Here is a 15,267-nt window from a genome sequence, read left to right as displayed (position 1 = left end):
ACTTGTTCTCTGATAACTACTGAAAGAAATTAAAGAGGATCCAAGTAAATATAAAAATATCCATATCAATGAGCAGGAAGATCAAATGGTTAGAACAGACAGGTCACAAATAAGCAAACAAAGAAAAAACACCTCCCATTTGTGGATAGTTGATTGTAACTGGTTTTCAAGACAATTCAATGGGACATTATTGTTTTATCAACAAATGGAGCTGGGACAATGGGATATCTACATGACACAATAAATGAAATAGACTCCTTTCTTACACCATCCACAAAGACTCCCCCCAAATAAATTATGGGCCCAAATGTAATAATGAAATCTCTCAAATTCTTAGAAGAAAACAAATGAGTATGTTTGTGAATTTGCATGAGGCAGTGGTTTCTTAGATCTGACACCAAATACACATATGACAAAGGAAAAAACAGATAAATTGGACTTCATCAAAATTTAAAAAAAAAAAAACCTTTTGTTCCTGTTAACATATCATCAAGAAAGTGAAAGCAAGTCTCACAGTACCAGAGAAAACATATGCAAATCTTAGAGCTAAAAAGGCAATTTTATCCAGAATTTATAAAAAAATTCTAACAAATATCCCAATTAAAAATAGGTAACACATTTGAATAGACAGTTATCCAAAGTATATATACAAATGGCCAATAAGGACATGAAAAATGGTCAATATCATTAGATAAATGCAAATCAAAGCCATCAGGTGCCACTTTATAACTACTAGAATGGCTGTAATAAAACAGATAGGCAATAAAATGTGTTAGCAAGCGATATGGAGATATTGGAACACTCATACATTAATAGTGAGAATATAAAATTTGCTGTGAATAACAGTTTCAGTGGTTCCTCATAGAACCTCATAGAACTACTGTATGACATAGCATTTCTGCCTGTATGTATGTACCCGAAAGAATTGAAAACAGGCATTCAGGAAAAACTTATACACATATCTTCAGAGCAGCATTATTCTTAGTAGAGAAACAGAGAAGACAACCCAAATCTCTATCAATCATGAAAAAATTAACAAAATATGTATTTATGTAATGCAATATTATTTGGCCATTCCAAAGGAAGGTACGTGGTGCAACATGGCTGAACCTGAAAAATAGTGTAAGGAAATGAAACAAGTAACCAAAGATTACTTATTTATGTTTCCATCTATATTATATCAAAATAGGCAAATCTATAGAGGCATAAAGTAGATTTTTGTTTGTTTAAGGTGAGGGGGTGACCCTTAATAGGTATAGTGTTTTATTATGGAGTAAGTAAGACTATGTAAAAGTATCTCTTGGTGATGGTTTCACAACTCTGTGAACATGACAAAAACCTGGAATTGTACACCTTCAGTGAATTAATTTTTAGTATGTTCATTACATCTCAATGAAACTATTTACACAAACTTACAGTATTTTTTTTAAAGGAAGACTCCCCTGAATCAGCAGTTACCTGTCCTCTCTTTCAGTTGTTACAGCCTGTTTTCTATGTTGCCATTGAGCATGGAATCTGAATTATTTATTTATATAATTGTCTCCTCTATACTGTAAGATTCTTGTAAATGAGGGCTTTTCATTGTTTCTTGTATTTTTTTTTTTTTTTTTTTTTGAGAGAGTGAGAGAGAGAAAGAATGCATGCAGAGGGAAGGGCAGAAGAGGGGGAGAGAATGTTAAGCAGGCTGTATGCTGAGCATGGGATGGACTTGGGGCTGGATCTCATGCCATGAGATCATGACCTGAGCCAAAATCCGGAGTCAGATGCCTAACCAACGGAGCCATCCAGACACCCCTGTATTCTTTGTATTTTTATCTTGAACACTGTGACTAGAACATAAAAGAATAAAAGACTAGCTTCTTCAATATTTCTTGAAAAAGTCATATTTTTCTGGCACTTTTCTCCATGAATTACTATTCAGACACACCACATATAGGGACCAATTCTTTGGTAGCCGTAATGAGCCAGCCACAAAACCATGTAATAACCAGTGTTCTGTAATATTGAATCCAGTCTGTGTGCATGTATTGCAGAGGGAACTATCATCGCACATCAGCTGTTTCCAGAAAGGCCCCATGTGTGATTGTTAAAATTTGAAAAGAAAGCTGAAGAAATGTAAAGATAAGCGGCTTATGTGAGCAAATTATACATTGTATGATAGAGATGTTTGTTCTATGAACTCAGGAGCAATTCATAATCTTATTTATTTATTTATTTATTTAAAAAAAATTTATTTATTTATTTGACAGAGAGAGAGAGATCACAAGTAGGCAGAGAGGCAGGCAGAGAGAGAAGGGGGAAGCAGGCTCCCTGCTGAGCAGAGAGCCCTATGCGGGGCTCGATCCCAGGAACCTGAGATCATGACCTCAGCCGAAGGCAGAGGCTTAACCCACTGAGCCAACCAGGCGCCCCTCATAATCTAATTTAATAAAAAAGCAGTAATTAAGATGGAAGACAATATATATCATAGATCTCCAATGAAAATGTTAGTTTCTGCTGGTGACCATCACATCTCCCCTAGCACGGGCCTTTATAAGTGGTTCAAGAAATTTGTATTTGTTTTTCTCCAGTAAGTAAGTTGCATCAGAAGAATAAAATGGAATTCTGAGTGGTTACTCTGCTTTTGTACAGAAGTGTCAATGACCTATATTCTGTGATGGTATCAATGAAATTGTTTTCTTTAAGTGTCATAGAATCTTAGTATTCTTTTGGGCCTGGAGAATCAATCTCTGTTTTCTCTTTGCCTATGATTTACAAAGGTTTGAATAATCCAAAGCCATTTTTATGATTGGATAGTCACTTTAGGTGGCACAGTGGAATAGATTCTGTACCTGCTTGCTCCTTTAAAACTATTCAGAGTTCGATGTATTTCCATAAATAAATTATTGTCCTCTTACCCTAATTTTTTATCCCTAGAGAATGTTAGATGCTAACTTTTTTTTCTTTCTAATGTATTAACTTCTCATTCCTTAGATATTTCCCTTAAGTTAATAATTTCAGTCTTCACGTCAAGATATCTAAATAAATTTGTTCTTTGTTCCCCTTAACTATTTCTCTTTTTTTTGTGCCAGTTTCCTCACATAGTCATTATTTTTGCTCCTGAGGCCAGAAAATTTGAACTCAATTTTCATTCTGACCCCTAGTCTCCCCTCTCATGCACATTTCTCCATCTACCTATCATTACCCCTGGAATATTGCCCAGAATTGTCCTGTTCTCATCTTACATCTATTCTGTTTTCTGCCAAGCACTTTTTTCTCTGCTATTTCACTTCTCTAGTTTATGATGTTTCTAAATCCACCCCTCTATGTTTGAGCCCATAGACAGACTGGGATCTTTGTAGTGTTATTTGAGGAATATAACTTTTAGCATTTTTTAAAAGACACAGTGAACACAGAGTTTATTTTGTTGAGTATATTTTGAAAATAATACAACTTTATTGAAAGGATGAAAAGGAAAGAGAAGACATAGAATAAGTAAGGAAAGCCAAAGAAATATGGTGAAAAATACAATTTGATGAGAGTAGGATGCTTGAGTAACAGAAAAAAGAAGAATGCACAGTGTGGTCTATGAGGGACAAAAGTTAGTACATGAAAAAGCAGGGCAGACACTAAATAATTGTACAAGGGGTGGGAAAAAATGTCCAAAAATCAACACGAACAGGAAGTGAATAGGGACATGGGAAAGTTTGGGAAAGAAGATTCTGCTTTTAAAACACATAGTGAAGGCTTTGATTGTTCACTCTGTGAGCTCATCAAGAGGGAGCCCCCAAAGCCTTTGGGTATAAAATGCCTTTAGTAGATGGAGTGGAACCAAGCAGCTCAGTGTCTGGAGAATGGGCTGCCTGCGCTCTGTGCTTTGGCCCCCATAGCCACCGCACAACACGCTATTCATAAGTGGCCCCAGTGTTCCCTTCCTCTGAGAAATTCAATGTGTAAGCTTTAGTGAAGAATGAAAAGCCATTATAAATTTTTGTCTCCATGCATATGGATAAGCTTTGGTAATAATGTGTGTTAGAAAAAAAAAGAACACTACATAGTGGAACCTAATTGAAACTTTCACATGGTATTGTTTCCACCATGCATAATTCATAGAGAAGAAATTAGAAGAAAGCAGGCGGACATTGACTTCCTTAAGTTTTTGTTTTAGATTTTTTTTCTGACTTTTAATTTATTCCTTTGAGGAAAAAAAAATGCTTCTCTTGTGCTCTATTGATATTGTTTTGCAGGGAGCTTTAAGTGTCATTCAGGTTTTCTTGTTCAATCTGAAATCATATTTTATATGTTAATTTTACCCTTCATTGTTTGCTGTCTGATTTGTTTTTAATCATCATCTTTTAGAAAATTTTATTCAGGATTCAAGAACTATTATCCTTCAGTGATTCTACAATATAATGAAGCATATTTGCAACACAATATTTTTCTTAAATCCATGGATATTATCATCATATGTATTTTCAAAGTCTCCTAGAATGCCTTCGTGTAACTGAATTAAATATAGTTTAATTAAATTAAGTAAATTAAATTACTCATTACCAGTAATAACGTTAAGCTTTAGAATGCATTTGAGTTGGAAAAGAATTTGAATACCTGGCTTAACAGCTCTAGTGTGGTGTGAAATTAATTTGCATTATACATATCTTACCTCTTTTCAATAAATGCATAGATGGAAGACAGAATGAGAAAGATAAGAGACTCTGAAAACCACTTTTAAAATTTATTAATTAAAAAGGGCATTTTCCATGGCGAGGAACTGAACTAAAACATGATTACTTATTGAAGAAAAAATGTCCAATTATATAACAACATTAAATAATGAATCATGAAATACCTAAAAACATTATTTTCCTAGAGGCCATATCATTTCATTGTAACTCAATATAAGCACTGGGTCTATTGTTGCTAATCCTAATAAATTCATTCTGAAGGGTCCAGTTTGAGTAATTGGTTACAGGAGGGAAGGAATAACAGGTAATGAAACCAGAAGTAAAACCTATCACTTGATTCATTTCACTTGATATTTTTGCTACTGTGAATTTCTAATACCAAGGTGATTTTTTACATTGTTTTTTGGCAAGCAAACTTTTTTTTCTTTTTCTGCAGACAAATGAAACCCAGAACAACTTCTTAAGAAATGTCAGACTTCTTCCTAGAATAAAAGTTTATGTAAGACATGCAAAAATATATAAATGATTATCTTGACTTAATTATATGAATGTACATAATATTAGTGTTAAATAATGTATGCACATTTTTCACTACCTCATACTGGTAACATACAATTCTAAAGATGGAATCTGTGCCTCTCTGCCATAGTATGCTATCACTTAATCTTAATCGATTGGTCTGAAACATCCAGTAGATGATATCTATAAGCTGTGAAAGATAAATATTTAAAAAGATATTGAACTAAAAATGCTACCTCCAGAAAGCCTCATAAACCTTATTTCAGAAAAATTAGGCATTGGAAAATCTTTGATAGGTGCTTTAACCATAGAGAGTGTTCAACAATGAGATTATAAAAAGGAGGCAAATTGACACTTCTTAATAAAAAAAGGAGGAAAAAGCTAACACACACACACACACACACACACACACACACACACACACAATCTGCAACCAAAAAGGGACATGGAAAAGAAAACATATAACAGGTTTTCATGAGAAAGGTGTAATAGAGTCAGAAAATGTGGAAATATTTAATGTAGTCTGTTTTTACCTATAAATTAAGAATCACTCCATCAAATGATGTCTCTTACAAAATTAACTTTTAGAGATATTGAATTTGCGCCTATGACATCAGTAAAGCAGGGGAATGCAGAAAAAGTGAAATTCAGCTTTGAGAAATTATCCACATTGTTCCTATTACAATATATAAGGAAGAGTGACCTTTGTTTCATTCATGTATGTGTGTGTGTGTGTGTGTGTATACACACATATATATATATATATATATATAAAAACAAAGTTTTCTATTTTGTAATATGTAAGTGGGGGAGAGAAACGGAGCATCGTTAGCTGTCTAATTCTTAAGGCTTTTGAAGGTCTAACTTTACTTAAAATTGTATTCCATTCAAAGCTATGAATTAATAATCTATTGCTGAATTTTTGAAAAATCATATGTACAAATGATATTAAATATTAGAAGAGATAAATAAAATAATTTAATATTATATTACCAGAGCTAATTTTTTTTTAAAGATTTATTTATTTATTTGACAGACAGAGATCACAAGTAGGCAGAGAGGCAGAGAGAGAGAGAGAGAGGAAGCAGGCTCCCTGCTGAGCAGAGAGCCCGATGTGGGGCTCGATCCCAGGACCCTGGGATCATGACCTGAGCCGAAAGCAGAGGCTTTAACCCACTGAGCCACCCAGGCGCCCCTACCAGAGCTAATTTGACTATATAAATATAAGTGACTCTAAGTCATTTTATACGTGCATAATTAGTCTTAAAACTATAAAGCTTTAATAAATTTTATTTTTAATAATGTTGCACGCCATTTAGTTTAATATTACTGCTTTATATATTAACAAAGTAAAATCTCATTTTGATATGGCACATGGAGCTGCTTGAAGTTGTCTAGACCTCTTAAAGAATGAAACTGGCCTATATCATATGTTAATGATAAAATCAGTAATTCGGTTAAAAAAAAAAGTTCAGTCATTTAACAAATGTTACTTAAACACTTAGGATTTGCTGGCACATTTGCAAGCATGTAATGGGAATGAACACCCAGTATCCATTAGAAGGAAACTGTACCTTTTATAATCTTTAGAGTCATAAAGATTCTGTTCAAATCATAATTTTAACTAAAAAAAATTGTATCTTAGTATGCATAGGAAAGCTATTCTTTCCCAAGATAGAATGTATTGTTTAGGAAGATGATTTGCACATGATTTATAAAAGTCAAGAAATTTAATTGGTCCATCACTAACCAGGGTAGAAGGTGACCAGGCTGAGGAAGATGTCTCTATGGTGCATACCAGATCTGTCATTACAAAGGAGATGGATGCAGCCAATGTTCATGGCTTGAGGACATTAATCATTAAGATTGTACAATTTACCTCCAACACTTGTTATGGTTATCTAGCATGTAGCAATATTCTGATTTTAATTTGTCTTCTCCTACAGTTTCGCCTAGAGGGAGTGATTATGAACCCAAGTATCATATTTTATGCCCTACTTTAACACATTTGGCATTCTGATTTTAATGTAATAGTTTCTGAGAGCTTGTCTAATGTAAATTTTCCCCCAAGTGATTAACCCGCCATTATACAAATGATAACAAATGAAATTTTGAAACCTATAATCAGGTCCTGTTTTTTCATGGTGTTACACCATGGGACCCTCAGCAATGCCTACATGGATTCCAAATTTACCAGACAAAAATCTCTTCATACTTAAAAAAAAAAAATCCACATCATAATAACCAGGAAAATTTAGAAGTAGAGGAATGCTAGACAATAGGCAGCTTACTACTTTCCTTCATTAATAAAGTGGAAGCACAAAGAAAAAAATGACCTACATACTGTGTCAATAGAAAACAGAAAAAAGAGGCAGGAAGTTACCTTTGACTTTTTTGTACCCTACAGATCTCACCTGGGAACTTGTAACTGTCAGAGCTTAATGCATATCTAAAACTCTAACTGCATGGATTCTGGGAAACACAAGGTATAGCTTCTAGACTCTGTACCGGAGCAGTATAAGGGAAGGAAGTTGAAATGGACTTTGAGTTATGCCATATGACACAGTGATTTTTGCAAATGTCCCGGAGAAATATACATTTTCTCCAGGCAAGATGCGTAAAGGTAATTATTATGGAATTGTTTGTGATAGCAGTGAGTTGGAACATATTTAAGTCTCATTTATAGAGAAAAAGGAAAGCAGTGTATGGAAGTTGTATACTGTAGATTATTATGTAGCAGTAAGAAGCAACAACGAGATATACATACCTCAAGAAGATTGATATAAAAATAGTTTTGAGATTTAAAAGGGACTACCTACCATGCAAAAAATAGCACTTATGGAAATCTAAAACAGTATAAACAGTTTGTATTTTATGACATGCATGAATTATTAAAATACTTGCAAACATATTTAAGTGTATATTTATCAAATATATTGGTCTAGCCACCTATAAGAATGCTTCTTATTACTAGCTTGAACCTGGAACCCACAGATGGAAGGGGATTCTGGAGTAATTTGCCCCTGTCTACTACTCTATGATAGAGAAGAGATGTTACTTAAACCATGCAAACCAGCACAGTCCACCCTTTGCCAATTTAGCATCCGTATTCATCTTTGAATCACGTCTAATCTTTTAGAATAGGCAGCATTATTCCTAATCTAAGTATTTTTAGTAAAACCATAGACCAATCTTCTTCACTCCAAAATGCACCCTTATTATTTCTGAAAATAAATCACTTATTTTCCAGTTTAATCATAGTCCCCCTTCACAGTTTAATGTATGCTGAATTATAATGTAGCCACCATTAATCCACCTTGACATTAGGTAGGTGGGCAATAGGGAAGGAAAATATCAGTTGAACACAAATACATTATTGTCAAGTAAGTAAGAAATCGTCATGGCTGTTACTGTATTAGATTCTGCAGTATGTGGTTGGGTTTGGATTTATAGTTTCTTTTTGTCACTATCCATTCCATGATCTCATTGCTTTCAGCGTCTGTGTCTATCATTATTATTTAACATAGTGGGATACGCAGAAAGGTCCGAATCAGGACCTGCCTCTGTTGGGTCCTCAAGTATCTGCACAAAATATTGGTCCTATCTGTGTGTGGATAGGGCACACTTTTGGGTGTCTTTTAGTACTTTTTTTTTAAATCAAATTAAGATTAACAGAAAACTGTAACCTCTATAGTCTAGCCATGCTATTTATTACTGGCTGAACTCTTTATATAGCTCTGCTCCCCAAGGATACTGGCTAGCTACTGTTCCTTGGAAGATTTTGTCATAAAAAGTTTTACCCTGATTTCTCCTATTGGCAGTATGTGCCTGTGTGTGTGTGTGTGTGTGTGTGTTCACTTTTTTTTTTTTTTTAACTTAGTAATAGCTGCAGCTGGAATATCCTTGGTGAGAATAAAAACATACAGGTGTAATTGTATATAGCATTCACCTTTGTGGCAATCCATAAACCCTTTGTTAAATAATGGATGGCAGAGGAAGATACCGACTGACATCCATGGAAAATGTTATCATTGTCCATGTAATTATTGAAAGCTTGCTCTGTGGTGGATATCCTCTGGGGAATGTTTACATGGACATATATAATTATACTGTATGTCTGTTAGGAGGCCCTGCACACACACACACACACACACACACACACACACTAATTTATTTATTTACTTTAGAGAGAGTGAGTGTGAGTGGGGAAAGGAGCAGGGGAGAAGAGAGAGGGAGGAGGGGAAAGAATCTCAAGCAGACGCTATACTGAGTGTAGAACTCCATGTGAGGCTTGATCCCATGACCCTAAGATCATGACCTGAGCTGAAACCAAGACTCAGATGCTCAACCAACTGAGCCACCCAGGTGTCCTGTAGAGGCCCTGCACATATTTTTAACCCAGATCTCTGTTTCTCCAATTATGCTCCTTCAAGTCCCTGGATAATCAGCCAAACCATTATTAACTGCTCATGAATTAGGATAGATCCATATCCCTGATAATTTTTTCTCCAAGTACATTGAATAACCAGATGCACTACTTTAAATCCTTTTCACTGGGAATACCTCCCTTCCCTGCCTAGAAGTTACACTGCCTGAGCCATCATCTCTTGAATGGTGTCAAAATGTCATGTGGAGTTATCTGAAAACAACTCCAACTATTGTCTTTCCAAGTCTGTTAGATGTACACAATTATCCATGTGGATATAGGCGGGGGTGTGGAAGAAGGAGAGGTAGGAGTGAAATTTGAGCCATATCTCATGCAAATTACCTGTGACTCCAGAATCCATTCTAAAGCTATGTTGATAACTTGCGCATAGTAGTTATGTACTGTTTTGCATCTCTAACTTTATGGCTGGTAGTCAGACAATGTGAAGAACATCAAGCATCTTAATGTTTGTTAGTGAAGGATTCATTGTCTTTTACAGGATATTATTAAAAAAAAGTTACATGTTGAAGAGAGCCTGGTTATTTTCCAAATCCTTAAGGGAATACACAGTTTTCCTATTGGGGAATGTAGAAGTCTCATACATCATCTCTATCAGCCATAAACATTTTATGCACCATTGGATGTGCAGGATTATGTGACCAAGGAATAAAGAGCTTTTTGTGGCAATATGGACTTTCATTAATGACATTTCTTTCTCCTTATAGGTTGCTCATTAAATGAACTAAAGCAATGTACTCAACTGTGTGTGGTACAAGTTACTTTCAGATTCTGAAAAGACCCGCCAAGAATTGCTTCCCCTTTTTAATGTCAGAGGGTACAATTTGCAACATAATTGTCTTTCACTGTCATATGTATCTCAGTGTGGTACAGATCACTGGACTATTATGAACTTCACTGAGGAGATAGTCCCTTAAACCTTGGGAGATTATATTGTCCACTTTCTGGCACATGTGAGTATTAGCAAGGCTTCTAAGGTATTTTATTTTTCTTGCTCACCAAGTCCAATGAGCATGAGGTCATCAACACAGATGAGGTCATACAATATAGGATCAGAATGAGATCTTGAGTAATGGTAAGATAGCCAAGGTCTGTAAGGACTGGGTGATGATAGAGGTAGGGAGCGATTATAGTTCTGCTCTAAGATAAAAACAAAACAAAACAAAAACACCATTCCTAATATCAATACAAACATACCAAGTACTACTAGAGGTATTAATTTGATTCTTTAAGTTAATTCACATCTGGAATATAGCTGTAATTTTAAGAGTTTCTGGAAACCCATTTTAATTCTCTAAGATCAGTAATTGTTTAGCACAAGCCAAACAGGAGTTTGGGAATGTGAATGTAATATCCACTATTGTCTCTTTCAGGACTTTGATTGTGATGTTAGTCTCTGCAGGTCTTTTAGGATGTGGTCTATTATTTTTGGTTTATTGTTTTGGTAGGAAGAGAGAGTCCTAGGGACTTGTGTTTAGCCTTTGCCATCCAGATAGTCCACACTTCATTTATCGTGGGACTAATGTGGGAATTCTGACAGTGTGGAATTTATCTGTTCATACGGAGTAAGTAATGTGACCCACCAGGTACATTGTGTAATGGACCAAGACAAAATCTCCATTTATCATCTCATTTCCAATAGCCCTTGCTTTTACTGGTGAGCCAGAGGAGTGTTTCTGGTCCCAAGGAATTAATTTCAATTCAGAGGAAATTCCAAGTAATCCATGAAAAGCTCTTTATTTTTCCCTCTCCCCCCACCGCCTTCAAAAAAAAAAAAAAAAAAAAAGAAAAAAAATATTCACTCCGGCAAATGGGTCCAGGTTCCCTTGAGGAAGACTGGGTGAACTGTTATACTATGTAGTTATGGCAACATTTCAAGCTCCTTGTAGAAGTGGTCCTTGCCTCTGTCTTTTGTGAGATCTCTGTCATGAATTGGCTTATTCCTGGGAATCGAAGTATGGGTTCATGACTGTTCCTATGTCCAAGAGGCCTCACTGACTTCAGGTCTAATCAGAATAGAGACCAAATTCTAGATTATCATTTTTTAAGATTTTTTTCCCCCCTGGAGTCATTTCTGGTAGCTACAAATGTGCCAGTCAGTGTTCATTTAGGAGTAGAGAAGACTTTCTATTAAAAATACAGAAGATTTTAATACACAGGAATAGATGTTTATGCAGTTTTTGAAAGGGTGGGGGAGTGAGGTTAAGAAGGCTATTATTAGAGAATATTAGCTTGTTAGTGCAAACTTCAACTCTGAAAAGCTTTGGCAAACAGTATCTGTCTGCAGCAGCAAAGCAAGGTATTCTCAAGGGCTCAACCTGAAGAAGCAAATATCTTTGTGGTCCCACAAGTGTGGTTGTCACTATCTCTGGATAATAATGACTTCTTCTTGGAAGACTTTAAGCTAGAACCATAAAGGGAATAAAGCTATGGCAAATGTAGCTCCTGATACCTCTGTAATTGAGAGAAATTCTTAGAAGTCAGTAGTGATAAAGCTGGGCTAATAACCCAACAATTCAGTGCATATATAAAATATTGTCCAGAGGGCTTTCTAGTCTCTTTGAATATATGGAATGATGATTTTCCATTTGTGGATATATTTGTTCTTTCTTAGAAGTTATAATTTCTTACTCTTACACCTGAATTCTGAATTCTTCTAGGATATGCACTCTAAGGGAAAAAAAAAAAGACCTTTAGTTTTATTTATCAATTTACTTTTAGGATCTAGAAGAGTGCCTATCATTTATTAATTAATAATTATATAGATAGGTGGACAGACAGATAGGACTATATATATGAAATTAGGTCAAGGTAAAATTCTGATGGTTAGAATATACTTCCTTAAATGGAGTTTAAAATTATCCTTGTAACTCTTCTACTTTTTCATTTCTGAATTTAAGCCTTGGCAATATACAAAGTTATTCCAATCATTTTACCTCTTTGGTTAGGGTTATTCCCAGGTATCTTGTGGTCCTTGGTGCTATAGTAAATGGAATCAATTCTCTAATTTCCCTTTCTATATTTTCATTGTTATTATATAAGAAAGCAACTGATTTCTGTACTTTGATTTTGTATCCTGCCACATTACTGAATTGCTGTATGAGATCTATCAAAATCCTAGAGAAGAACATAGGCAGGAACCTCTTCAACATCGGCCACAGCAACTTCTTTAAAGATGTGTCTCCAGGGGCACCTGGGTGGCTCAGTGGGTTAAAGCCTCTGCCTTCAGCTTGGGTCATGATCTCGGGGTCCTGGGATGGAGCCCCACATCGGCCTCTCTGCTCAGTGGGGAGCCTGCTTGCCTTCCTCTCTCTCTCTGCCTGCCTCTCTGCCTGCTTGTAATCTCTGTCAAATAAATAAATAAAATCTTAAAAAAAAAAAAAAAAGATGTGTCTCCAAAAGCAAAGGAAACAAAAGCAAAAATAAACTTTTGGGACTGCATCCAGATCAAAAGCTTCTGCAGAGCAAAGGAAACAGTCAACAAAACAAAGAGGCCACCCACGGAATGGAAGAAGATACTCACAAATGACACTACAGATAAAGGGCTGATAACCAAAATCTATAAAGAACTCCTGAAACTCAACACACACAAAACAGATAATCACGTCAACAAATGGGCAGAACATATGAACAGACAATTCTCCAAAGAAGACATCAACTGGCTAACAGATAGTTGAAAAATGTTCATCATCATTAGCCATCAGGGAGATTCAAATAAAAAACCACATTGAGGGGGCACCTGGGTGGCTCAGTGGGTTAAGCCTCTGCCTTCAGCTCAGGTCATGATCTCGGAGTCCTGAGATCGAGCCCGGCAACGGGCTCTTTGCTCAGCAGGGAGCCTGCTTCCCCCTCTCTCTCTCTGCCTGCCTCTCTGTCTACTTGTGATATTTCTCTGTGACAAATAAATTCTTTAAAAAAAAAAACCATACACATTGAGATACCAGCTTACATCAGTAAGAATGGCCAAAATCAACAAGACAGTAAACAATAAGTGTTGGAGAGGATGTGGAGAAAGGTGAACCCTCTTACACTGTTGGTGGGAATGCAAGTTGGTGCAACCACTTTGGAAAACAATGTGGAGATTCTTTAAGAAATTAAAAATAGAGCTATCCTATTGCACTACTGGGTATTTACCCCAAAGATACAGATGTAGTGAAAAGAAGGACCACCTTTAACCCAATGTTCATAGCAACAATGGCCACAGTCCCCAAACTGTGGAAAGAGCCAAGATGCCTTTCAATGGACAAATGGATAAAGAAGATATGGTCCATATATACTATGGAGTATTATGCCTCCATCAGAAAGGATGAATATACAACTTTTGTAGCAACATGGACGGGACTGGAAGAGATTATGCTGAGTGAATAAGTCAAGTCTCTCAATACTTGAGAGAGTCAAGAATCCTATGGTTTCACTTACTGTGGGAGCATAAGGAATAAGATGGAGGACATTGGGAGATGAAGAGGAGAAGTGAGTTGGGGGAAATTGGAGGGGGAGACAAACCATGAGAGACTGTGGACTCAGAGAAAGAAACTGAGGGTTTCAGAGGGGAGGACAGTCGGGGGTTGGGTGATCCCGGTGGTGGGTATTATGGAGGGCACGTATTTCATGGAGCACTGGGTATATGCATAAACAATGAATTCTGGAACACTGAAAAGAAATAAAATAAAATGGGGGAAAAAAGGATAAAACATCCAGGACAATGTAAAAAAAAAAAAAAAACACATGTGTTCCTTTTTTCTTTTAATGTTTGCATCTGAGCCACACATACCTCTTTGATACCAGCTATTGATTTTATGGTCTCGAGTATATAAGAATTAATTCATCCCTACTACAACATTCACTTCTAAAGCAAGTGTAACTGTGAGTTTTGAGCTAAAAATCCTCCACAGTCCATTGTAACAGTGAGATTTCCTTAGGCAGCTAGCATAGTGGCAACAATGAGAGAAGTCAACTATCAGCATTCATAACCCATGATAACAAGTGAAACAATAGTTGACCCTGTCTATTTTGAAGAATAATTGTGCACAATATAGTTCTCTTGACAGCAGAGGAAGCTCCAAGAAAATGAACTTAAAACTGACAGTAGAGCGGGGCGCCTGGGTGGCTCAGTGGGTTAAGCCACTGCCTTCGGCTCAGGTCATGATCTCAGGGTCCTGGGATCGAGTCCCACATCAGGCTCTCTGCTCAGCAGGAAGCCTGCTTCCTCCTCTCTCTCTCTCTGCCTGCCTCTCTGCCTACTTGTGATCTCTGTCTGTCAAATAAATAAATAAAATCTTTAAAAAAAAAAAAAACTGACAGTAGAGCAAAAGGGGCTCAAAAGCAACAAACAAACAAACAAACAACCTCCCCCCAGGCTTCATCAGATGAAGTTATGAAGAGAAAAAGAGAACAAGATCTTGTACATTAAATTAGATTTTACAAAAGCTAGAACCAGCAATTATTTTGGCTAAAATCATGGTTTAAGGCTATAAAGCACATTATTTTAGGAATCTTGTCAAAGAAATTCATAGTCTAAGCAGGGTACAGTTCTGTAATAGAATACCTGCTTTATGTTAGAATTGTGTTTTATAAATACTTAAATGTGTTTTAATGAATTATGGGCAAAGTTCTTTCATAATGGTGTTCGTTGTTTTAAAA

Source organism: Mustela putorius, unplaced genomic scaffold (genome assembly GCF_011764305.1).
Source record: "Mustela putorius furo isolate JIRA1106 unplaced genomic scaffold, ASM1176430v1.1 tig00537350_pilon_pilon_pilon, whole genome shotgun sequence".
Taxonomy (NCBI): Eukaryota; Metazoa; Chordata; class Mammalia; order Carnivora; family Mustelidae; genus Mustela; species Mustela putorius.
The sequence above is the reverse complement of the archived record's forward strand: the minus strand, read 5'-3'. Positions refer to the sequence as shown.